The 24608-nt window shown below is 37.7% G+C and overlaps 1 protein-coding gene and 1 long non-coding RNA gene across 17 annotated transcripts in view; one reads left to right on the top strand and one right to left on the bottom strand.

Moving 5' to 3' along the window:
- LOC111561429 overlaps positions 1–24608 on the top strand; it is a 263855-nt gene that overhangs the window by 67841 nt on the left and 171406 nt on the right. For 6 of the 16 annotated variants that reach the window (XR_006601022.1, XR_006601023.1, XR_006601039.1 and 3 more), the window contains one exon: positions 23738–23855. The exons of the other annotated variants lie outside the window; for them this stretch is intronic. The gene's annotated coding sequence lies outside the window, so the exon portion shown is untranslated. The remainder of the gene's footprint in view (positions 1–23737; positions 23856–24608) is intronic. 16 annotated transcript variants of the gene reach the window in all.
- The window catches only part of LOC123386719, a 35416-nt gene continuing 34077 nt past the window's right edge, over positions 23270–24608 (bottom strand). The window contains exon 3 of the long non-coding RNA XR_006601068.1: positions 23270–23817. This is a non-coding gene — a long non-coding RNA (uncharacterized LOC123386719). The remainder of the gene's footprint in view (positions 23818–24608) is intronic.

The following is a 24608-nucleotide window of genomic DNA, read 5'->3' on the forward strand; positions in this document are numbered from 1 at the left end:
GATGTATATGCATTCCTAACTTTTTCAATTGTTAAGTTGCTTTTCACTTTATATTCCCATCAACTGTGCATGAGAATTTTATTTCCTGACCTCCTCAACACTTGTTATTGGAGATGAATATTTTTGCTTATCTGATGAGTGTGATATGGTACCACATTACAGTTCTTATTTTCCTTTCTCTGATGTCAACTTTTTGTGGCAGATACTGTTATTAACTCCCTTTTATTGATGGGAAATCAAAGACTTAGAAAATAATTTGTCCACAGCTTCAGTTAGTAGGGGATAGGAACTTAGAAATGATTGCGGAGCAATAATTTTAGCTTATGCTTCACTATTAGGTCAATATGTGTTATTCTAATGCAGAGACCACGCAGGGAGTCATATTTTTCTCTTCATTCTGTCCTCTTCCAGAAGCAGCCTGCCCTCTCTCTGAACTTTTTCCCATTCATCTTTTTAATCCTTTTCCTGTTTCCTTTCTCCCATCTTTTCCTTTCCTTCTCTCCTTCCCTCAAATCCCTCCCTCCCTCCTTCTTTCCATCCCTATTATTTAAAAAGCGATTTTAGCTGGGTTATCCTGCACAGTGCTCATAGAATTGAGAAATGGAGTGAATGTGCATGATAAAATCTTGAGAGATTAACTGATTTTTTTCTTTATGTTGTATGTGAAGAAATTACAAACCCACACATCACAGTTGAAAGGCAAAGAAACAAAGCTGAGTGCATTTGTGGGTATGTAATTTGGAAATGACTGTTAGCAAAAATTCTCTCTGGAGCAGCTGCTTCTGATACACACCACTTGTCTCTTATAATTAGAACAAAATTTAAGTTTCCTTAGGAACTGAAATGATGCAGCAAATTTATAATTAACAATAAAAAATGTTGAATGGAGAATTGCCCCACCTTTCGTTCCTGTGTTAATCTCTCTGTTAAATTTCTTCGGCAAGTTCTATTTTTATCTAAAAAAGAATTACCACCTAAGCAGGTAATGTGAAGAATATGATTTGTGAAATAAAATACAAGCTCAGGATGTTCTAAACCTTGCAGTTGGAAGAGCAATGAAGCAAATTGGACTCAGTCACCCAAGCATCAAATTCAGCAAGTTTCCAGGCCTCAGAGTTTTTTAGAAAGATGAAAAACAGTTCAATCACTGTTTTTATAGAGAATGTTAAAGTTTTGAACTTTATTGTGATACCTTTTTCCTTACCTAAACAGGAAGTTTCTCCCCTGTGCCTACCCAGCCCCTCTGCATCTTTAGGACATTTTGCCTTCCATGAAGCTGTTTGTGGTTGCCACCATCATAGAGAGAAAGATCCTAGACAATAGGGCCCGTGACTTGTTGATCTTTGACTCCTCACAGAAATTAGCACGTTGTCTAACATATAGCAGGTGCACAACATATGATTACTGAATTAAGTTAAGCTGAATTAAATTAAGGTAATAGACATCCTGCTTTCTAATTCTGACCATGTCTGTGAAGAACTGGCACTGAATACGCGATGATCTGTGATGATTTCAGCAAATCCCTTAATCTCCACAGCTACAAATTCTGGAATACAAGTCTGTTAGGAGAAAAGTGAAAGGGTCCCAGGTGAGATATTGGGAGTGAGGTTTTGGTTTAGGTTAGCCGGTCACCAGTAGGAATGATTCCATTTCCTGAGGTGCACCTGAATATATGAAGACGGTACCTTATTCTGGGCTAGGTAGATTCAATCTTGGACAAAATTTATTTTACTTAAATTAAGACTTACAGGGGTTTAAGGGGTGGGGAGTTGAAAAGAATATTCTATAGTTAATTTGGAAGAAAAACGTGAGAATTCACCAAAAAAATTCTGGAAAGGTAGTAAGGAGTGAAGATTTGCTGGGCAAAGTATTAGAATATATAGTTTTACAACACAGTGTCTCTGGGGCAGGAGTAGATTGACTTGTTTATGCATTTACCCATTGACATTTAGATTGTTTCCAGTTTTCAGCTAGTATGAATGGAGCTTCTGTGTACATTCATGTACAATGATTTGTGTGGACGAAGTATTGAGTAAATACCTAGGAGTGGAATTTCTGGGTCTTACAGGAAGGGTAGGTTTAACCTCATAAGAAATTGTCATATTGTTTTCTGAAGTGTATGATTTTGTATTCCTACCAGCAATGAATGAAATTTTAGTGCTCTACATTCTCTCCAATATTTGGTATTGTCATTATTTTTAATTTTAACTATGCTAGTGGGAGTATAGTCAATCTCAATGTAGTTTTAGTTTACATTTCCTTTATGACTAATGATGTTGAGACATATGTTTTCCATGTGCTTATCTGCCAATTTTTACTTGTGTTGTTTGTCTTCTTGTAATTGAGTTTAAGAGTTCTTTATGTATCCTGGATACAAATGCTTTGTCAGCTGTGCATTGTATTAGGGTTCTCCAGAAAAACAGAACCAATAGAACGTATATAACAGGAGATTTATTACAGGATTAGTTTGGAAGTCAAGTCCCTAGATCTCCAGTATGCAAGTTTGAGAACCAGGAAAGCTGGTAGTATAAATCCACATCTGAAAGGGGTGAGGATTGGGACTGCTGGTTTAAGTCACTATCTGAGTCCAAAGTCCTGAAAACCAGGAGCACTGTTTCCAAGAGAAGATGGAGGTCTCAACTCAAGCAGAGAGAAAGCAGATTAATTCTTCCTTTGTCTTTTGTTTTATTTGGGATCTGAAAGGATTGAAAAAATAAAAAATAAAAAATAAAAGGATTGAATGGTGCCCACCCACTTTGGGGATGGGTCATCTACTTTATAGAGTTCACTAATTCATATGCTAATATTTTCTGGAAACAGCCTCAGAGACATACCCAGAAAGAATGTTTTATTAGGTATCCCAGCATCCCTTAGCCCTATTGATTTGACATGTAAAATTAATGATCATGTATGTATTGCAAATATTTTCTCCCAGTCCTGGTTTGTCATTTCGTTTTCTTAATGGTGTCTTTAGAAAAACAGAAGTTTTTATTTTGATAAAAGTCCATTTTTTTTGTGGTTCATGCTTTTTATGTCCTACTTAAAGATTTCTGCTTGTATCAAGAGTGTAAAGATTTTCTTCTATGTTTTTCTTCTAGAAGTTTTATAATTTTTTCTTTTACATTTAGGTCTTCTCTAATATAAGCACTTTAAGCTATAAATTTCCCTCTAAGCTCTGCTTTAGCCTTATCCCACAAGTTTTGATATATCATATTACCATTTGGTTTGAAATATTATCTAATTTTCTTTGTGACTGCTCCTTTGACCTATGTGTTATTAAGAAGTATGTTGTTTTGGGGCGCCTGGGTGGCGCAGTCGGTTAAGCGTCCGACTTCAGCCAGGTCACGATCTCGCGGTCTGTGAGTTCGAGCCCCGCGTCAGGCTATGGGCTGATGGCTCAGAGCCTGGAGCCTGCTTCCGATTCTGTGTCTCCTTCTCTCTCTGCCCCTCCCCCATTCATGCTCTGTCTCTCTCTGTCTCAAAAATAAATAAATGTTAAAAAAAAAATTTAAAGAATATGTTGTTTTATTTCCAAATATTTAGGAATCTTCCCTATATTTGTCTGTTATTGCTTTAATATTAATTATTAAATATTAATTTAATGTAATTACCTGTGCCAGAGAAATACTCTATATGATTTCAATCTTTTTAAATTAGGGCCCAGAAAATGGTCTGTTTTGGTGGACTGAATGTGTTTGAAAAGAATGTTTATTCGTTTTCTGGGTAGTGTATTCTATGTTTACAAGTTAGGTCAAGTTAGTTGGTTGTGTTTTTCAGGTCTTCATCTATACTGATTGTTTTGTATACTGATATCCCCCGATTCGAGAGACCCCCCGAACACAAACCACCAGAGTCCAGAGCCAAAGCCGAGCGGCAAGGGTCGTTTATTGCAGGTTCGAACCCCGTCCTCCGCGCACTCGTCGCAGGTGACACAAGAGGCCCCGAGCAAGAATCTTACAGCTTTTTTATAGACAGGCACAAACAAGTTAGGGATTTTTTTGAGGTTACAGAGTTGTTATAGGCTGACATTTAAATTTGAACGCTCAGCAGAACTTGATTGGTTCCCGCCTTTATTTCAAACCATTCAGCAGAACTTGATTGGTTCCCGCCTTTATGTCAGACTACCACCGGGCACGCCCTGGCTGGTTTCAGGAACAGCGGGGGAAGGGAAAGATTTTTCTTTGTAGTTGTGAGTACACCTGGTAACTTTTCTTAGTCTCTCAATACTTGCTTTATCAATTACTGAAAGAAAACCATTGAATTCTCCACTTTTTGTATTTGTGTATTTGTCTCTTTTTCCTTTCTGTTTTTTCAGCCTTTTCTTCAGGCATTTTGAATCTCTGTTACAGGGTACAAACACTAAATAAGTTTTCTGGGACCCAATTTCCAATGTGTGTAGTGGTTGATTCCCCCCCCCCCCCCCCCCCCCCCGCCCATATCCAAGAATTGTTTAGACTACAATAGCTGGGTGTACTATAATTCAACTCAATTCTCATACTGTCTACCTGGAAATAGCATCAGATTACAGATTAAAGATTCAGTTTCACAAAATTGACACCCCCCCCCCCCCACTCGCCACATCTCCCAATTTCAGATCCCAATTACAAGTCCAGGCTGTTACCTGTGCCTCTGACTAATCAGCTACAGATTGGAGGTTACAATGACCGCCTTCAATTCAGGATGCCGATTGCAGGTCTGAGTTGTTAACTGTACTTCTGACCAACTGGCTATTGAAGGGAAACAGAATTTACCACCCTGAAATATGTTTCTTTGGCACAAGGATTATTTTGGACTGGTTCTTTTTAAGAAACAGACACAGGAGCTCTGAAAACTGAGTAAAGTTACCCTTTTGTACGAGAAATTTACGTTTATAAGGACATCACCATATGTAAGGATGTTTCCTTCTTTGTACAAGGAAGAGGATGACTGAATTTCTAAAACTTTTATCAGTGGAGAAGGCCATGACTTAAGTTGGCTAACAACCATACCCGTGTTTACTGTGCTTTTTCTGGTAGCCTCCCATTACTGGCATTCCCCACCCCCCCCCCCAGCCCCTAACCTCCAACAACTTTCTTTTGTTTTTAGCTTAAGATGGTATTTAAGGTGATGGTTTGAGCCATTTCTGAAGTTACTTGGTTTTCTGCTATCTCCTATGTATATATAGGAAGCATATATGTTGTTAAACTTCTGTTTGCTTTTTTCTTGTAAATCTATCTTTTATTATTGGGGGGAGGTCTCAGTCAAAATTCAAGAAGGGTAGAGGGAAAATTATATTACTTCCTTACATTATAAATCAGAGGTTCTTTTAACTCCCTCCTTGGGTTTGATTAACTTGCGAGTGTGGCTCACAGAACTCAGGAAACCTGTTTACTTACTAGATTACCAGTTTATTACAAAGGATATTAAAGGATACAAATCAACAACCAGTAAAGATGTACATAGAGTGAGGTCCCAAACAAAGAAGCTTCTGTTCCCATGGAGTTTGGGGCCTGGTACTATTGAAGGAGCATAAGGCAAGCTAATACCCCGCAAACCCCATTCCCCCCTTGGATGGGATAGGTGTGACATTCCCCAGGCATTCCTGGCTGCCCTAAAGCTAAGAGAAGGAAGAAACAAATAGTTAACTAATAAAGACCACAGTTATGCAGGACAGGAGTGTGAGTCAGTTTACAAATGTCTTAGTGATTTACAAGACAAAGGCAATCTTATCAATAGCCTAACAATAGCAAAGCCTCCTGTATCTTGTCAGTCTTCTTCAAAATATGCAAGTCCTTTTGGGAACTTCCCCTTTGCCTTTACCACCCACCTCCCACCCACCCTACCCCCCACCCACAGCTCCCAGGTATACAGTCACTCCTCACAACCCCAGTGCAGCTCTTTCTGCTCACATGTCCTGTCCCCATACTTTAATAAAACCACTTTTTTGCACTGAAGATATCTCAAGACATCTTTTAATGGAGGCTTCATTACATAGTCATGACTGATTAAATCATTGGTCATTGGTGATTGATTGAACCAGCAACACTTCTCCCATACCTGGAAATCAGGGATTGAAATTTCCAACCTTCTATTCATGATTGGTTCCCTGGCAGTCGACTTTCCAAACATCACCTCATTAACATAAACCCAGTTGTGGTGGAAAAGGGCTTGTTATGAATAATAAGACACCCATTTCACCTTTATGGCTCTGAAGTGATTTTAGGAATTGAGGGCAAGAGACCAAATATAACAAAAGATCCTTCCATTGCTCTTAACACTCAGGAAATTCTAAGGTTTTGGGAGTTGTGAGCCAGGAACCATAGACTAAGACCAAAAATGTATGAAAAATATATTTTGGTCATCTGAATGTCCAAATAATTATTTCTTATAAATGGTAATATCAAATACAAATCTAGGATTATTATGTCATCTTGATGAATTGATCCCTTTATCTTTATGAAATTTGCTTCCTTATCTCTAGTAATATTTCTTGTTCTGAAGCCGCTCCAGGTTCCTAACGGTTATTGTTTGTGTGGTATATCTTATTCTATACCTTGCTTTTGACTTATTTGTGGATTTCTTTTAATCCACTCTGATAATCTTTGTTTTTTAATTAGAATGTTCAGATTATTTACGTTTAGTGTGATTATTGGTATGGTTGAATTAAAAACTACTATTTTGTCACCTGTTTTTTATATTTCTCTTCTTTGTTTCTTTTTTCCTCTTTTTTGGGGTCAATTGAGTATTTTTTAATATTTCATTTATTTTTACTATTGACTTATTAGCTTTATTTAGTTTATTTATTTTTAGAGGTTGTTTTCAAGTTTACAGTGTCCATCCTTTATCACTTTCTACTGTGGATGACAGGGTTTACAGCTTTCCCCCCAGTAACTTAAGGTTTTTGTTCCACAGCAGAGAAGGGTCTAGGTAGGCTTTATGCCTTTCCCAGTCTACCCAGATCTTTCTCATGAGCACCTTTGGAAGTCTATGGAGAAGAACTGCAAGTGGGCATGAGCTCCCCTTGTGTCTGAAGCTCCCAGGGGGTTCTATGACAGTTACACTAGTCCACAGAGGGCGTTTAACAACTTGTTAAGAATTATAGTTGAATTCTTCTTGCCCACTTGTATGGTCCTCAGTGCCTTTTTCTCCTATATTTTGTTACAGGCAAGCTAGTGCTTCCAGCTTCTTGGAGACTCCTGTCTTTCCTTGGCTTTCTGTTTACTTGATTGCCCTCTGATCTCAGTCCTCTGATGGGTTAAAGAAAAATTATGAATTTGTACTTCATTCATTTTTCTCTTGTACATGGGGGGGGGGGGAATGATACCTTTCCAGCTGCATGATAGGTAGAAACAAAACTCTCTTTAAACAGGAACTAGTAATAGAAAAGCTGAGAAGCCAAATAGGGAATGGTGTGAGCAACTAAAAGATTTACAACATGAAGAAGGCTTGGCTGGGAGAGGAAGGGAGGAAGTTCTCCTTGTCCCAGTAGTTACATTACCTAAGCAGCACCTAGAACCTCGAAGGGTTTATCTGGTAGGAGCTGGAACCACTGAAGAAACCCAGACATCGCTTAAGGTGGCACCTGTGGTGCAGAAGGAGGGAAAAAACAATTTCACTTCCCCTTGCCATTCGGTTTCTTGACAGTGCCACCCATTGGACAAATCAGCTGTCTCCAACAGACATAGCAGCTTCAAGAATGCAGACTGCAGAGATTAGATACCTCCCTTATTAAATAGAACAGAGCAGGTGAAGGATTAAATGTAAAGCTGAGAGCAAACACCCTAAGACCAGCGTGGGGTTAGTCTTTTATTTCTGAATAATATGTTTATGCTAACCTACTGATTTTTCTTTTTTTTTAATTTAAAAAAATTTTTTAATGTTTATTTATTTTTGAGAGAGACAGAGACAGAATGCAAGTGGGTTAGGGGGAGAGAGAGAGGGAGACACAGGATGTGAATCAGGCTCCAGGCTCTGAGCTGTCAGCACAGAACCCGACGAGGGGCTCGAACATAGGAGCTGTGAGATCGTGACCCGAGCCGAAGTCGGATGCTCAACTGACTGAGCCACCCAGGTTGCCCCTACTCTACTGACTGTTCAATTTTAGACATTATCTATTGATAATCTTTGAAATTTTGTTTTCTTGAACTACTTCCATCCTCCCTTACTCTAAACTTCTATCTTGAAAATATATCACAATTTTTGTCTAAATAAATAGTGGATGCTACATTATTGTGAATATGTATGTACACATTGTCCATAGCTGAGCCACATAATGCATTATGATTACATTTCCATTAATTTTTTAAATTTGCAATTAAATACACATAACATAAAATTTATCATCTTACTGTTAAGTATAAAGTTCAGTGGTATTAAGTGTGTTTACATTGTTGTACAACCATTTCCAGACCTTTTTCAAACCTGAAAACTTCCCAATTTCCTCTCTCTCCAGCCACTGTCAACCATCATTCTACTTTCTGTTTCTGTGGGTTTGACTATTGTAGATAGCTCGTGTAAGTGAAATTGTGTATTTGTCTCAGCATAATGTCCTCAGGGTTCATCCATGTTGTAGTATGTATCAGTAGTATATAGTATGTTCCTTCCTTTTTAAGGTTAAATAATCCATTGTATGCATGTATCATATTTTGGATATTCACCTGTCAATATTCATTTGGTTGCTTTCACTTTTTGGCTATTGTAAATAATGCCACTATGAACAAGGGTACACAGATAGCTCCTTGAGACCCTGCTTTCAATTCTTTTGAATATATATCTAGAAGTGGAATTGCTGGCTTATATGGTATTTCTTTTTTTAGTTTTTTGAGGAAACACCATACTGTTTTTCATAGTGGCTATATCATTTTATATTCATACCAACTGTGTACCCAGAGCTTAATTTCTCCACATCCTTACCAACACTTGTTACTTTCTTTTGTTGTTATTATTGTTTTTTATAGAAGCCATCATAATGGATGTGAGGTGATATGTCCTTATGATGTTGATTCACATTTCCCCAATGATTAGTGATATTGAGCATCTTTTTGTGTATCTTCTTTGGATAAAGAAGACCTTTTCCTATTTTTATATCAAGTTATTTGTTTTCTGTTGTTGAATTAAAAAAATTTTTTTTTAATGTTTATTTATTTTCGAGAGAGAGACAGAGACAGAGAGAGAACATGAGCAGTGGAGGGGCAGAGAGAGGGAGAGACACAGAATCTGAAGCAGGCTCTGGGCTCTGAGCTGTCATCACAGAGCAGGACGCAGAGCTTGAACCCATGAACTGGGAGATCATGACCTGAGCCCAAGTCAGATGCTTAACCGACTGAGCCACCCAGGCGTCCCTCTGTTGAATTTTAAGGAATTCTTTATATATTCTAGATATTAATCCTTTACCAGATACATGATTTGCAATGATTTTCTCCCACTTCTTTTCACTTTGTTAATTGTGTACTTTGATATGAAGTTTTTAATTTTTTAATTAAACAAGTTTTTGCTTTGATTTTTTTCCTTTTTTCTTTTATAGACTTCTTATTTTATGGATGTAGTGTTTTCAGTTATCTGACTGATATTTTATTTACAAGACATTTCTTTATTTTATTTGTTTTTTCTCTCTGCTTTTTCTCTTTTTCACCAGAGTTCCTTTTGTTTGTGACCCTTTTTATTGGTCTCTGTGTTTCATGTTTGGGTTTTCCTCAGATATCTGGTAATTAATGATGGTCCATTCATATTTAACAATGAGGTCTTAAAGTACTTAATAGAAATTCTATGTTGTTAAATGGAAATTCTAGGTGCTTATTGAATTGAATACTCTTAAGTTGTATGATTTGGTTCGGAATCTAGGCCATCTTCTAAGAGGAGCCTTAAATATCAATATTTATAGGTTTTTCTTCTTAGGCCAGTTTCTTCAGAGAGGAATCTCCCCCTTCCTGTCTTGGGTGATATAGCACTGGCAACTGTGTGGATTAGGGTTTAGTTTGTATTGTTATCTTTTCCAATAAATCACCCCATCTCTACACTCAGTTATGACTGGTGTTGCTCAGGCCAGAGTCTCTTGATCAATTTTCTGATTTGATTTCTGGTCTTCTAGTCATCTTCCTGCCTTGTCTGAAGAGACTGGTGGAGTGCTTTGGGCAAAGGTGTCCTATCGACTCCTTATAGAGATTTTCAAAAAATTATCTTGCTTTTGGCTGAACCTGAGCTGTGGACTCAGTGATACCTGGTTTATCTAATTCTTGCGATTCCCACAGTTCTGTAACTTATCAAGTTTTTGACACATAATTAGCTTACTTCTTATTGGATTTCCAATTACAGATTCAGGTTTTATCATTCTCTGGTCAATTAGGCTACTTCTCATTTATTGTTTTCACTTTCCAGAAGTTGTTGACATCTCTCATATGCTATAATTAGCTCCTGGTTTGTGTGAGTGTATCTAGTTTTTAACTCCTTTTCCTCTCATTTTAGTTGGAATTCAGGAGGTAACAGTGAAAAAAAAAAAACAATTATATTCAATGCACCAAGTTTACCCATGAATTTATGTGTATTGTGTTTAAAGTAAGGGGAAAAAACCCTTGATATAAAAAGAAATGGTTAACAGTTATAATTATGCAAATTAGTTTATTAGTTAATTCAACTTAAAAGTTAAATGTTTGTTATTAATAGTAAGGTAATGAGGAAAAATAGAAATAGTGAATTCCTTAAGTTATTGCTTTAGTTTTTTTCTTCATGTGACTAATTTTTTGTCATAGAATATAAGAAGGGAATGCATGACTTATGAGGTTATGGTAATAACAAAAAGTTTACAATACTAAAAGGAAAATGCAGAATATAAAAATTTATAAATATTACTTGATCATGAATATATAAATCTAGAATTTCAGGATTAACAAATGGTTCTTTATTTTGTTTCTATTCACAAATATAAATTGTTATCATAAATATTACTTACTTTTCCTTCATTGTAGTTAGAATGCTTTAATGTTTACCATTGGTTAGTTTGTCAATGAAAGGGTAAGAAATAACATCTGAGGGTGTCTGGGTGGCTCAGTCGGTTAAGTGTCGACTTCCGCTCAGGTCATGATCTCATGGCTCATGGGTTCGAGCCCCACAAAGGGCTCTGTGCTGACAGTTCAAAGCCTGGAGGCTGCTTCAGATTCTGTGTCTTCCTCTCTCTCTGCCCCTACCCCACTTGTGCTCCATCTTTCCTTGTCTGTCAAAAATAAATAAAAAATGTTAAAAAAAATTAAAAAAAGAAAAGAAATAACATCTGGATGGGAGCAGGACAAAAGGAGAACAGACTAGAAAAAGGCTATATATCGTTGACAACTCTGGACTTTGAGACCAGCAAGTAGCTTTTTTTTTTTTTTTTTTTTTTTTTTTGAGAGAGAGGGTGCAAGTGAGTGAGAGGGAAAGAGGGAAAGAGAGAAGTGGGACTCATCTGAAATGGGTCAGGTGGCTTGTGCTCACCTGATATGGGGCTCTGAGTCACATACTGTACGATCATGACCTGAGCCGAAATCAGATGCTTAATGACTGAGCCATCAGGCACCCAGGCAAGCAAGTAGCTTTTAAAGCAATTCTTTGACAGTTTTTCTGGATGTTATAACTGGTCATGACTTTGGATTGCTGTCCTATTATCAGAAGATTAGCATATTTGTACTTGTAAACATGTCAGACCATGTTGGAAATGGCATCTCTAGAACTGAATATGTGGGAAGAAGGATATTTTCTCTTCCTTGTAAATTTGGTATAAAGAGTATTAAATGCCAGTGAAGGGAACTTCAAGAAATGTCCAAAAGATGGGATCAACAGAATGAAAAGCATAGGGCATAAAGAAGAAGAAGGATCCTGGGTCCAGGAAGGAAAGGGTGTAGTAGTCTCAGTCAGCCAGTGTAGGGGTGTAGGGAGACATCCCTGACTGTAGCCCCTAACAAAAGAGTGGCTGTGGATGCACCTATGATCCCACCAACCTTGGGCATAGCTCCTTAAAATATAAATAAGTTTTGATCCAGAACTAAACTATGGTGGTTTAAGAAGCAAATTATTTTACACTCTTTTTGAAAGACAAAGCCCAAATCACCCCCCTGCCCCAACACACACACTACTCTTTGCATCTAAGCTGAACTTAGTGGCCAGTTAATGAGAGTATGGTGGAAATGATGCTGTGTGACTTAGAAAGTTAGGTCAGAAAGGCAATATATTTTTTACCTGGTTCACTGGAATAGTCACACTGGAGCCTTGAACTAACATGAAAGAATTTTATCACTGCAAGGCTACCATGCTGAGATGAAGCCCAAACTAGCCCCCTGGAGAGACCACACAGGGAGCCTTGAAAGTTCAGAACTAGCAGAGGAGCCTGGCCAATTCCCAGTAGATTTAGCCCTGCTGGTCTACTAGCTCTAGCCTTCCTCTTATTGCAACTGCACAGAAGTGCCTGAGCTATAACCCTCCAGCTGAAGGGTCTCAAATTCTTGACCCCTAGAAACAGGAGATAAATGAAGATGATTGTTGTTACTTTAGGCCACTAACATGTATTGTTAACTGACACCGCCGTAGATAATTGATTTACAGTATCAAATCTTTCCCAATTATCTATTGCTACATAACAAACTATCCCCAAACTCATTGGTACAAAGGAAGCATTTTATTGTGCTCATAGGTGCTGGGGATCAAGAATTCAGACTGGGCACAGTAAAAACGGCTTGTCACTGTTCCATGGTATCTGATGCATCAACCAGAATGACTTCAAAAGCTGGGATTGTTTCAATGGCTGGGGACTGGTATCATCTGGTGGCAGCTTTACTCACATATGCCTGGTGGTTGATACTGGCTGTTGACTAGGACCTCAGCTGGAGTTGTCAGCCACAATACCTACCTGGCCTCCTATGTGGCCTGGAACTTCTTCACAGCGTCATGGCTGGATTCCAAGAGCAAGCTGCTTCTTTCTTTCTTTCTTTCTTTCTTTCTTTCTTTCTTTCTTTCTTTCTTTCTTTCTTTCTTTTTCTTTCTTTCCTTTAATTTTATTTAAATCCAAGTTAGTTAACATATAGTGTAATAATGGTTTCAAGGGTAGAATTTAGTGATTTATCACTTACATGTAACAACCATTGCTCATCCAACAAGTGCCCTCCTAATGCCCATCCTCTATTTAGCTCATCCCCCAACCCAACACCCCTCTAGCAACCCTTAGTTTGTTCTCTGTATTTAAGAGTCTCTCATGAGGCACCTGGGTGGCTCATTTGGTTAAGTGTCTGACTTCAACTCAGGTCATGATCTTGCGGTTCTTGAGTTCAAGCCCCCAGTCAATCTCTGTGCTGACAGTTCAGAGCCTGGAGCCTGCTTTGGATTCTGTGCCTCACTCTCTCTCTGCCTCTCCCCCACTCTCTTTCTCTCAAAAATAAATAAACATTAAAACATTTAAAAAAAAGAGTCTTTTATGGTTTACCTCCCTCTCTGTTTTTATCTTATTTTTCCTTCCCTTCAAATAAAATAAGAAAAATAAGCTGCTAGTTTTTTAAGGCCAGGTCCTGGACCTGGGATACTGGTGTTTCTACTGTATTCACATAACTCACATTGAATGGGAGAAGGCCTAGACCTCCATCTCTGGGTAGGCAGAAGGTCCAAGAATTTTGGATACTTCATTTCATAGGCTAGGTAGTGGTCTGTAACATGATCTGGCTCAAAATGATACACTGAGTTAATTATTTTCCCTTTATCCAAAATGTAACTAAGTGATGCAAAGGAATTACCTAGTTAGAAGTGAGAAATAGAGATGAAAAAATACCATGCTGTATGAACAAGGCCATGGGTAAACCAAGGTTATGAAGAAGCAGAAACTAGGAGAAAAGAGAACATCTATTAAGTAGAGACAATGAAGAGAGAAGGAAAAAAGGAATAAAAAGAAGATTCCTATAGTCCTGGAGAGGGACCATGACAAGGCAGGGAGGGGCTCTGGAATGGCTTCCTGCCCAGCAGTTTCTGTTCATTCTTTAGTTTTGACATTGGTCTTCTCTTTCTCATTCGGTTTTCTAGGTAACAGTCAATAACAGTGTCCTCCATGGCAATAAGATGTGGTGAAATGAATGAGGCTGGGAAGCAAGTTTCTTCCTTCCTCATAATGTTTACTGATGTGATAGTGAGAGGTACCATTAGAGAGAAATAACTGTTTAAAATGGTTGTTGCTGAGTGGTAAGAAACAGCCACTCTGTGTTTGTTATTGCTCTCTGAACTTGATCATTATCTGCTAAGAAGATATATGGGAAATGGTCCGAAGGAAAGACGTTATTATTTCTAAAGATGTGTTGTTTTATAATGCATTTTGAAATGGAAATGGGAAACTTAGAGATCTGGTTTTATCCAACCATAGGAATTATTTTTGTAACTAGAGAATGAACAAAACTTCCAAATACATTCATTCAACAGTTTTCCCTGAAATTCTAGAACACTTAACCTTATGTGGTATATTGGTCATATGTTTACTAAATTCAGTGACATACTCTTTTAAAAGAAATATTTTGTTACCCACGAAATGGAGGGTTTTCCTGGTACTCTTAAATAGGGTCATTTGGATTTCATCTGCTACATCCATCTTCTCATCTAAAAGAATAGTTAGGTAGTCACTAAGGTACCACTATCAAAATAGCACTAACTCCAAGCATATCATTAACTTATTAGAAAGAATAAAGAATTCTAAGTTGTGAATAATACTAATATATGTCTCTTTCTTATAGAGCTGTTCTACCAAAGATTCACTTAAAATTCTGCCAATAAAGTAGAGTGTTTTGAGCTCTTCTTGCTGTGACAGAAAAGATATGATGTGAAGTCAGGTCAAAGTAGGGTTGCACCTGCTGACAGGGGTCATTCTTTGAAAAATCCCTGGGCTTTTTACACATTTTCACCATGACACACTAACATTTAATCCTTATTGTAATTATTTGACCTAATCATCTTGCCAAGGATATAATTGATCTTTCTCCTGTAGGAGGAACGTAGAATAACAATGCCCTAATTTTGTACGTCTCTGTTCCATAATGACAGGCTGTCATTTTCTATAATTTACCAGAGATGATGAACAATGCATGTAGGCTGAATATAGTTGCTTAGTAACCACCTTTAAAAATTTTCTTAAATGTAATTGCTTCTCTGCTAGGGAAACACTGATCCAGCTAATCTGCATTTAAACCACTTTCTAAGCAACTCCACATATTAAACACCCCTGTGTTTTTTATTTCAAATTATTTTGCCTTTTAAACTCTGTTAAAGTCACCACCTTTGTTAAGATCATTATTTGTTTTTGAACAAAGCGAAGCATTCAAATAATTTTCTGACAATTACATTGTCATTCCCTCCACTTTTTTTTTGTATCTCTTTTCTTATTGCTTTTTTAGAGGTGAGGATAGATATTTAAAAAGAATCATGAAAATCCCCAGTTCAACTCTGAAAGATTCTAAATGCTTTCAAACACCACCAATCTGGTTTTCTTTAACTGTGTATCAAAATCACTATATGAGTGTTCTCTTGGCTTCTGTTACTGGTCTACCTCTTGCTGTTAATCCAACATCTATGTTGCTATTTAAGAAAATGTGGAGTCTATGCAGATACCTAGCACATAACTTCGCTCTTTATAGTTTTGTCTACCTATGTACACTGACTAGAATGATGAAATAGTTAAAAGTTATAATTCTGTTAAATAGCTGTTGTTAGTAGTATGGGATAGTATTTCAAATCCTTAATTACTGCACTATGTCCAGTCCACCTCTATAGCTGCCCATCTTTCCAGTGGGCAGAAAGCTCCTGTTGATGTAGGAATAATTCACAGCAAGAAAAAATTTGACTTAGTCTTTGATTCTAAGTTTGAATTGGATACGGGATAGAAGAGACTAGAAATTGATTTGAGGAACTGAAAGAACATGTTTATATTTCTACCCCCAATCTTTAAACTTAGTAAATGACATCCAAGCTAGAGGAAAGGGAAGAGTTTGGAGAGAAGACAAAGGAAATTAGAAGCAAGTGTAGTGACTTTACTCTTTGTTCCCCATCCATGTATGTGTCTCCACCCTCTCAGATCTACCTTTCATCTCAGGATCCAAGAGAGGAAAGTCTCAGGCAAAATCTGGAACAACTGTGAGCCTCCAAGAGAAACTCCCTGCTGCATGCGAGCTTAGCAAAATGGCAGAATGGTATAGATGGAAAAGACTGGGCCAGAGACACCTCCCACCAATCAATCAATCAATCAATCAGTCAATCAATTTCAAAAACATTTTGCCCATGGATTCTGAGATCCAGTTATTGCTGGGGTCCTAGCATGGGGACACATAGGTTAGCTAAGAGAGAGAGCTGATAAGTTACTTGCGAGGAGGTCACCTAGCATTGTTGAAAGGACCTTCACCAAAAGAATGCTGCTTGTACTTCCTGCCAGGGATGAAAAGGAGTGCAGCTGAACACAGACAACTGTCAGCACCAGAGAACAGAGGAGGAGCTGGTGGTCAAGAGCTCTACTTGAGGAAGCATTGAATACCTTGAACCAAGAGGAAAGACAAGTTACATTCCCAGTAGACACCAGCAGAGACATGACCTCAGAGAAGTGACATACAGCTTACCAATGAGGAAATGCTCCCATATACTTTCCTAACACTCAGATACTACCCTAGAGACAGTCATGGAAGCTAGAATATTCAGTTCACTAAGATTTAAGCTCATAGTGATTTGACTACAAGCTGGAATTGGTGGAAAGAATAATCTCTGCTGGACTTAGAAAATTCGGGCACTACTTGTTTTAAGTTGCCTCCCATTAGGCAGACTTGAGAAACAAATTTTCTACACTCCATTTAATTCGTACCTGTGTGGCTCAGCCTGGTTCATGTTAAGACAGCAGGGTTTGAGGGGATGAGAGTGGAGAAAGCTGAGGAATGTATTGAAGTTTCTATCTCATATGGGGCAGTCTGGATGATGTAGTCAAGAGTAGATCATCTGTAACAAGCAACCCTGGTTTGAATCCTGGCTTCATCAAATACCAGTTTTGTATTTTGGGGCAAAGTATTTTATTCTACTGAATCTGATTTTCCTCATTGGAAGACATATGATAATACTCAACTTCAGAGGGTTGTTGTGAGGTTTTAATACTTTTGGCACATAATGTCTGGACTATGATCACACGGTATCATATTCTTGACCTCCAGTGCTCTCCTTCATTCTTATCCCCCATGACATCTCCCCTCCACAGCTCCCCACCCCCAGCATGAAAGAACATTCCATGTGGGCAGAACTTCTTCCTTATTCACTTATGTATCCATAGTGTCTGGCACACAATAAATGCCAAATGAATAGTTGTTGAATGAATAAATTGGGGTGGAGCTCTAGGGAGGTAGCCGGGAGTATTAAAGCAGGTTCTACCCATAGGGTAGTGGGGTGAGTGGAAGAGCAGGTGATTATAAATGGTAAGTTTCAGGAGTGCAGTTTTTCATTAGAGTGAGGGAAACAGAACACACTTATACTCACATGCACACTTACATTTATAATAGAAAGGGAACCGAAATTCATGGTCTGCAAAGACAAACAAATCCTGAGCTATAAAAGTATACTTTTATAGACTACTGGTTGTGTTTTCCAACAGTGTGTACATTTGTGTGAAACTCTGTGTGTGTCTTTTTCTAGTGTGTGTTTCTGAATGTTTGCAAAATACTTCAACTAGAGTTTTCAGTCTTATCTGATTGTTTTGAATTTATCTATCTATCTATCTATCTATCATATGCAAGCTAAGTATTTCTTTGTGAAAAATGTAAATAGAATTTAACTACATTGAAAAGCCAAAACTACTGCTTTAAAGATCTTTAAGAGCTTGTAAAGATGAAGAAATTTTAGAAAGATTTTCATTTGACAGTTTAAGACTACTGTAGGCTTTTAGAATACAATTAACCTTTAAACCTGGCTCATCTTTAAAATGGGTAATAGACCTGACCTTGGAATAAGAGCAAAATCTCTATGGATACTTGGATTAGGACATAATATACTTTCATTCTTTTCATTTTTTTTTCTTTTTAAACAAAAAAACCTTTAAAATCTGACATTTGGGGGCACCTGGATGGCACAGTCGATTGAGTGTCCGACTCTTGATTTTGGCTTGGGTCATGATTCCAGCGTCATAGGATCGAGCCCGTGTTGGGCTCTGTGCAGGGTGTAGAACCTGCTTAAGATTCTCTCTCTTTATCTTTCTCCCTCTGCCCCTCTCCCCTACTCATGCTCTCTCTCTTTTTAAAAAAATAAATAAATAAAAAGTAAAACCTCACATTTGTAGTTTTTACTATTTTTATTATTACTGGCGGGAACGATCGGTAATGGTTTTCTAAAAGCAGAAAATTTTATGTTTCTAATGTTCAAAAATTTAATGTCCTTGACATAGCAAATGATGAAGTTTAATTCTGTTTTTCTTAGTAGTTCTCATCATTTGATTTCCATATACTTTGGTACGTAAAGATTGCCCTATGTACAAAATGGTCTGCCTTAATATATGACATTGTCATCAAGCCATAACAAAATGTTCTTTTATTTATGAGAAAATGAAAAGGTTAATTCTTTGGTTCTTTCAAAAGTAACTATTTAAATATGTCATCATTTAATAATGTAGAATGAACATTTCACAGTTTCTGTAAAGATATTTTTTTGAGACCAGCAGTAACAAAGAGTTGACTAGGAGAAGCTAATAATAGACTCCAGCTGAGCAGGGAAGGAGTTGGTCCAGTGATTCTCAAACTTTCTCATTGTTCACTCTCTCTGGTTTCACCTGAGATTCTCAAGAATCACCTGAAAAATTTGTTCAATCACAGATCTCCGGTTTAACAAAATCTCCATACCCAGGGATTTTGATTTAATGGGTGGTATAGTTGATTGAATGGTGGCCTCCATTCACATAGATATAGATATGGTCACATTCTATCTCCTGGAAACTGTGAACGAGACCTTATTTGGAAAAAGGGTCTTTTCAGGTATAATTAAGGATCTCCGGATAAGATTACCCTTGATTATTGGGTTAGGTCCTAAATCCAATAACAAGTATCCTTATAAGATATACTGAAGAAGAAAAGACACACAGGGGAGATAGCCATGTGAAGGCAGAAATTGGAGTTTCGTAGCCCTAAGCTAAGGAACACCTGGGTCTGTTAGAAGCTGGAAGAGGCAAAGAATGATTCTTCCTTCCCTAGAGACTTCCAAGGAACCACAGTCCTACTGACACCTTGATTTCTAGCCTCTGGCTCCCAGAATTGTGAGAGAATAGATTTTTGTTGATTTAAGTCATTTAGCTTATGGTAAATTGTTATAGTAACCCTAGGAAACCAGTACAGGGGTGGACCAAGAACGTGCATTTCCTGTAAGCTGTTGCTGCTAGGAAGTGGACCATGATTTGACTAGTATTGATTTAGTAGATGCTGTGAGTTTAGATGGAAATCAAGTCCAGGATGTTCCATAAATCAGTTGAAATACAGTAAGTTTAGATCAAACTGCCCAGGAAATCTGAAAATGAGCAAAGTGGAAACTTAGCTTGCACTGCTTTCTCCTCTCTTTGATATTTCCTTCTGCATGGGTGTTCTATGCTCACAGAGCCTGTTCACTCCTGGTTATCCTCAAGACTCAATTTAAACTTCCTTTCTTGGATTGGAGCCTCTGGAATAGGTTATCCTTTATTGTAACACTCCAGTAGAAGTCTGTACTTCTGTGTAGCCCTCATCACCATTATAATGATTGTTTCAAGGTCTGTTTTTCTGGAACATTGTAAATTTTTAAGGAGAGAGGCCATAAAAGTCTTCCAGCTCTATACCCAGTTCCTAACACAGAGTTTAACACACAGTAGGTATTCAATAAACATATCAGTGAACAGAAAGCAAGCCCTGCCCTAAAATACTCTGAGGAAAATGTTTGCTGCTTCTCTATTGGCTGCGGATTTTTTATTCACGGGGTTTAGTAGGTAAAGCAAGATGTTAGAAGTGGACCAACAGATGATTATTAAGTATTTCTTTCTGTGCAGAATGATTTACTGAGTTAGATGCTCTGAATGAAAATATATATTCAAGTCCTGTCAGCTCCATGTGGTGTGATCATCCTCTTTATCTCTGAGGCAAGTTTTCTTTCAACACGTGTTATACACGTGCAAAAATAGAATAAAAAAGAGGATACTTTCTGCAAAGTACTCATTTTAACAACCACAAAATATGTATGTTTTTATTAGGCTTTTAAAGACAAGCTTTGAAACTGTAGCCTCTTCTTCTTTTCTAACCAATGACATGAAACCAGCTTTTTGAGCGGACCATCCCTTTTCATCTCCAAGAATAAAGTGACCAATTTGTAACTGTGACTACCTAACATGGGTCAGAATTTAATTATTAAGTCCCATGCTAGCATACAGATTGGTATTCAGTTTTGATGGGGTCACTAGCTAGAGTTCTAGCTATGCAAGGTGACCCAGGAAATTTCAACAGAAATTATTATTTAACAGTAGCTGATTCTTCTCCTGGGATATAGATATAGATATAGATATAGATATAGATATAGATATAGATATAGATATATAGATATATAGATATATAGATATACATATAGATATACATATATCTATCTATCTATTTATCTATATATATTTTAACTTTTCAAAGTTTACTTTTTATTCAGCTGTACTGAGGTATAACTGACAAATAAAATTGGAATATATTTAAAGTGTACAGTGTGAGTTCATGGGTTCAAGCCCCGCTTCGGGTTCTGTGCTGACAGCTCAGAGCCTGGAACCTGCTTCAGTTTCTGTGTCTCCCTCTCTCTCTGCCCTTCCCCCACTCATGCTCTCTCTCTCTCTCTCTCTCTCTCTCCCTCTCTGTTTCTCTCAATAAATAAACACTAAAAAAATTTTTTTAAAGCATACAATGTGATAATTTGATATGTATACACATTGTGAAAGAATTCTTGAGTGAGATATCTTGAAAGGTTTTTATCAGCTAGATGATGTTCTATATATTAGCTATTAGCGGAACTATATTTTGCTACTAAGTGTAATTTTGAATTAAAAAATTTGAATCCAAGTTTTCAATTCAGATCTATCTAAATCCAAAAGACCATACCCTTCTCATAAGGCCACATTAAAAAATAAAATAACTTGTGTAAGTAGCTTGGCCATTCAGTGACCAAATATGTATTTCTCATAGTATTTGGTCTTAGCCCCCTGGTTCCTGGCTCACAGCTTCCCAAAACCCTTGAAATTTCCTCAGTGATAAGAGCAATGGGAACATCTTTTTTCATAATATTTGGCCTCTTGTCTTCGGTTTCTGAAATCACTTCCGAGCCTTGAAGGGCAAATGGGTGTCTTGATATTCATAAGAAGCCCCCTTCCACCACACCTGGGTTTATGTTAATGTGGTGACTTTTAGAAAGCACCTAAGGATGGGGGCTGGTTGCCAGAGGAACCAACTGTGTGATTAGAGGTTAAAAGGGTCCGTTGCAGGGATACCTGGGTGGCTCAGTCGGTTGAACATCTGACTTCAGCTCAGGTCATGATCTCAAGGTCTGTGGATTCAAGCTCAGCGTTGGGCTCTGTGCTGACAGACTGGAGCCTGCTTTGGATTCTGTATCTCCCTCTCTCTCTGCCCCTAACCCACTCATGTTTTTTCTCTCTCTCTCAAAAATAAATAAACATTAAAAAAAAATTTTTTTTTAAGTTTCAATTGTCCCCCTGCCCTATCTTCTGGGAGAAGAGAGGGCCTGGAATTTGAGTTCAATCACCAATGACCAAAGATTTAATCAAGCACCTATGTAATGAGGCATCTGTAAAAACCCACAAGGATGGGGTTTGGAGAGCTTCCAGGTTGGTGAACACTGTGGAGATTTCAGAGACTTGTGAGCTGGGGGAGGGCAAAGAAACTCTGGGCCATTTCTCTCTACTTTGCTCTGTGAAACTCTTCCATCTGTCTGTTGCTGAGTTGTCTCCTTTTATAATAAATGGTAATCAACTGAGTAAAATATTTCTCTGAGGTCTGTGAGCCAACTATTTGAACCCAAGGAGGGAATCATTTGAATATCCTACTATAGCCAGTTTGTCCAGACAACAGCCTGGACTTGCCATTGGCATATCAAGTGAGGGCAGTCTTGTGGGACTGAGTCTGGGTGCTGTCTCTGGAAACCTAGTATCAAAATTGGTTTTGAGTTGTAGGATCCACTGGCTTCTCTTCCTTCCAATTTTAAGAGGAAGGTCTTTAATCTTTCGCCATTGCATATGATACTAGTGTTAATGTGAAAATAGACAATCTATTTTAGTAATGTAATCATCTTGTTGTTCAATAATGATAAAGTAGAACATTGTATAAGCTCTGAAGGTCCATTTAGTCTAGTATACAATTCTATAGTCAATTATGTTTCTGCAAATATCAAATGTGCTGATTCCTTTTTTTTTTTTTGAAGAAAAAGTTTACTTTTGGATGAATTCTCATCAATCTAAAATTGTTTAACCAGAAATAACAATTTCTTGACTGAGTATGTATAACTAAGGAATGTGATTCACTTTTGTTGTGTCTCTGGGGTTCTTATTTATCACTTGAATGATATCAAGTGATAAATGCTTAGATAATTAGAATCCCAATATCTGTCAGTCTGTGTCTTTTGTCTCTTCATACATGAGGGCACTTATGTTCCAAAAGTTTCTCTGATGTCTTCAGAAGAAAAACCAACAACTCTCTTTGGAATACATCTGGGCCATTCATACCTTCTTTTAAGAGCAGAGTCTGCATTATCTGTAATTACTTGCATCTCTTGTGGAACTTGTGTGTACTTTGGTCCTCCTACATCACAAATCAATTCTCAATATTTGAGTCAACATAATCATTTCCCTCCTCATGCTACCTGAAAGAACCTAATTAACATATCCAAAATTACAATTAGAGGGGCTCCTGGGCGGCTCAGTCACTTAAGTGTCTGACTTCAGCTCAGGTCATGATCTCAGAGTCGTGGGTTTGAGCCCCACATTGGGCTCTGTGCTGACAGCTCAGAGCTTGGAGCCTGCTTTGGATTCCGTGTCTCCTTCTCTCTTTCTGCCCTTCCCCAGCTTGTACACACTCTCTGTCTTTCTCTCTTTCTCAAAAATAAATAAACATTGTAAAATAAAATAAAATAAAATTAGAGATAGAATAAATTATTAATTTTGGACTCTTTTGTCTGCTTGACAAGGAATTTAGTGCAATTTATGTTTCTCTGACCGCCCTCCTCAGCCTGAACCATCCCTCCAAAACTCTTAACCAATGTTAATTTAACATTAGGCTGAGGATTTATCTTGCTGGTGGGAAAAACTGAAATATATTAATAAAATATCAGTTTTATTTTGGAAGTAGCTTGTGTTTAGAGAGAAACTCTGTGAGCATCATGTTATTTATCTAGGACCTAGATGGATGGCAAGGCAGCTTTCAAACAAACATTGTTATTTAGTGTGGGGAATTTTATTATGACAAAACAAATACATAAAGCACAGATCAGGAAAGAGCTGCACATTCTTTAGCCTGATAAGGCCATGGTTATTGTTTGGCAGGTTGTAAAATAAACAGACAAAATAAGCAATCTTAAATAAAGACATCAGGATGTTTTTCACGTAGGCTAAATTGGACTTCACAAGGAAAAAGTTCTCGCTGTGGTGTTACCTTTGGGTGTTTTCAGGTAAGACTCGGCCCCAGCAATTACTGCTGAAGAGGATGTAACAGTGGTTGAAGCATCCTGTTCTCATCCTTTCTCTGCCCTTTCATAGACGACTAACCATCCCGAGATGAAAGACATCTTTTTCCATCCTTCTGCCTCTTGTCGTGCACCACGATGATATTGTAGTCTCTGAGTAGACACAAAAAGAGAAGACTTAATGATAACAGGTATGGGATGGGGAGCCAAGTTGGTTCTTATGATCAGAACAAAATTACCACTCTTTTTTTTTTTAACTGAGATATAATTGACATATAACATTGTTTTAGTTTCTGGTATACAACATAATGATTTGATATATGTATATATTACAAAATTATCACCACAATACGTGTAGTTAACAACCATCACCACACACAGTTGCCTTTTTTTTTTCTAGTGATAAGAACTTTTAAGATCTTATCTCTTGGCAACTTTCAAATGTACAATACAGTATTATTAACGACAGTCTCCACGCTGTACATTACATTCTCAGAACTTATTTATTTTATAACTGACGGTTTGTACGTTTTGACCACCTTCACTCATTTTGTCCACCCCCAACTCCACCCCCATCTCTGGCAATGACCAATCTGTCTCTATATCTGTGAGTTCGGCTTTTTTTTTTTTTTAAGTTTATTTATTTTGAGAGAGAGAGAGCTTGTGCATGCACGAGTAGGGGAGGGGCAAAAAGAGAAGGAGAGAGAGAATCCCAAGCACAGGGTTCCCTCAGTCTCATGAACCATGAGATCATGACCTGGGCCGAAATCAAGAGTTGGTCGTTTAACTGACTGAGTCACCCAGGTGTCCTCAGCCTTTTTTTTTTTTAATTAAGATTCTACATATAAGTGATATCATACAGTATTTGTATTTCTCTGTGTGATTTATTTCATTTAGCATAATGCCCTCAGGGTCTATCTATGTTGTTGCAAATTACAGGAGTT

The sequence above is a fragment of the Felis catus genome, chromosome A1, assembly GCF_018350175.1.
Source record: "Felis catus isolate Fca126 chromosome A1, F.catus_Fca126_mat1.0, whole genome shotgun sequence".
Lineage (NCBI taxonomy): Eukaryota > Metazoa > Chordata > Mammalia > Carnivora > Felidae > Felis > Felis catus.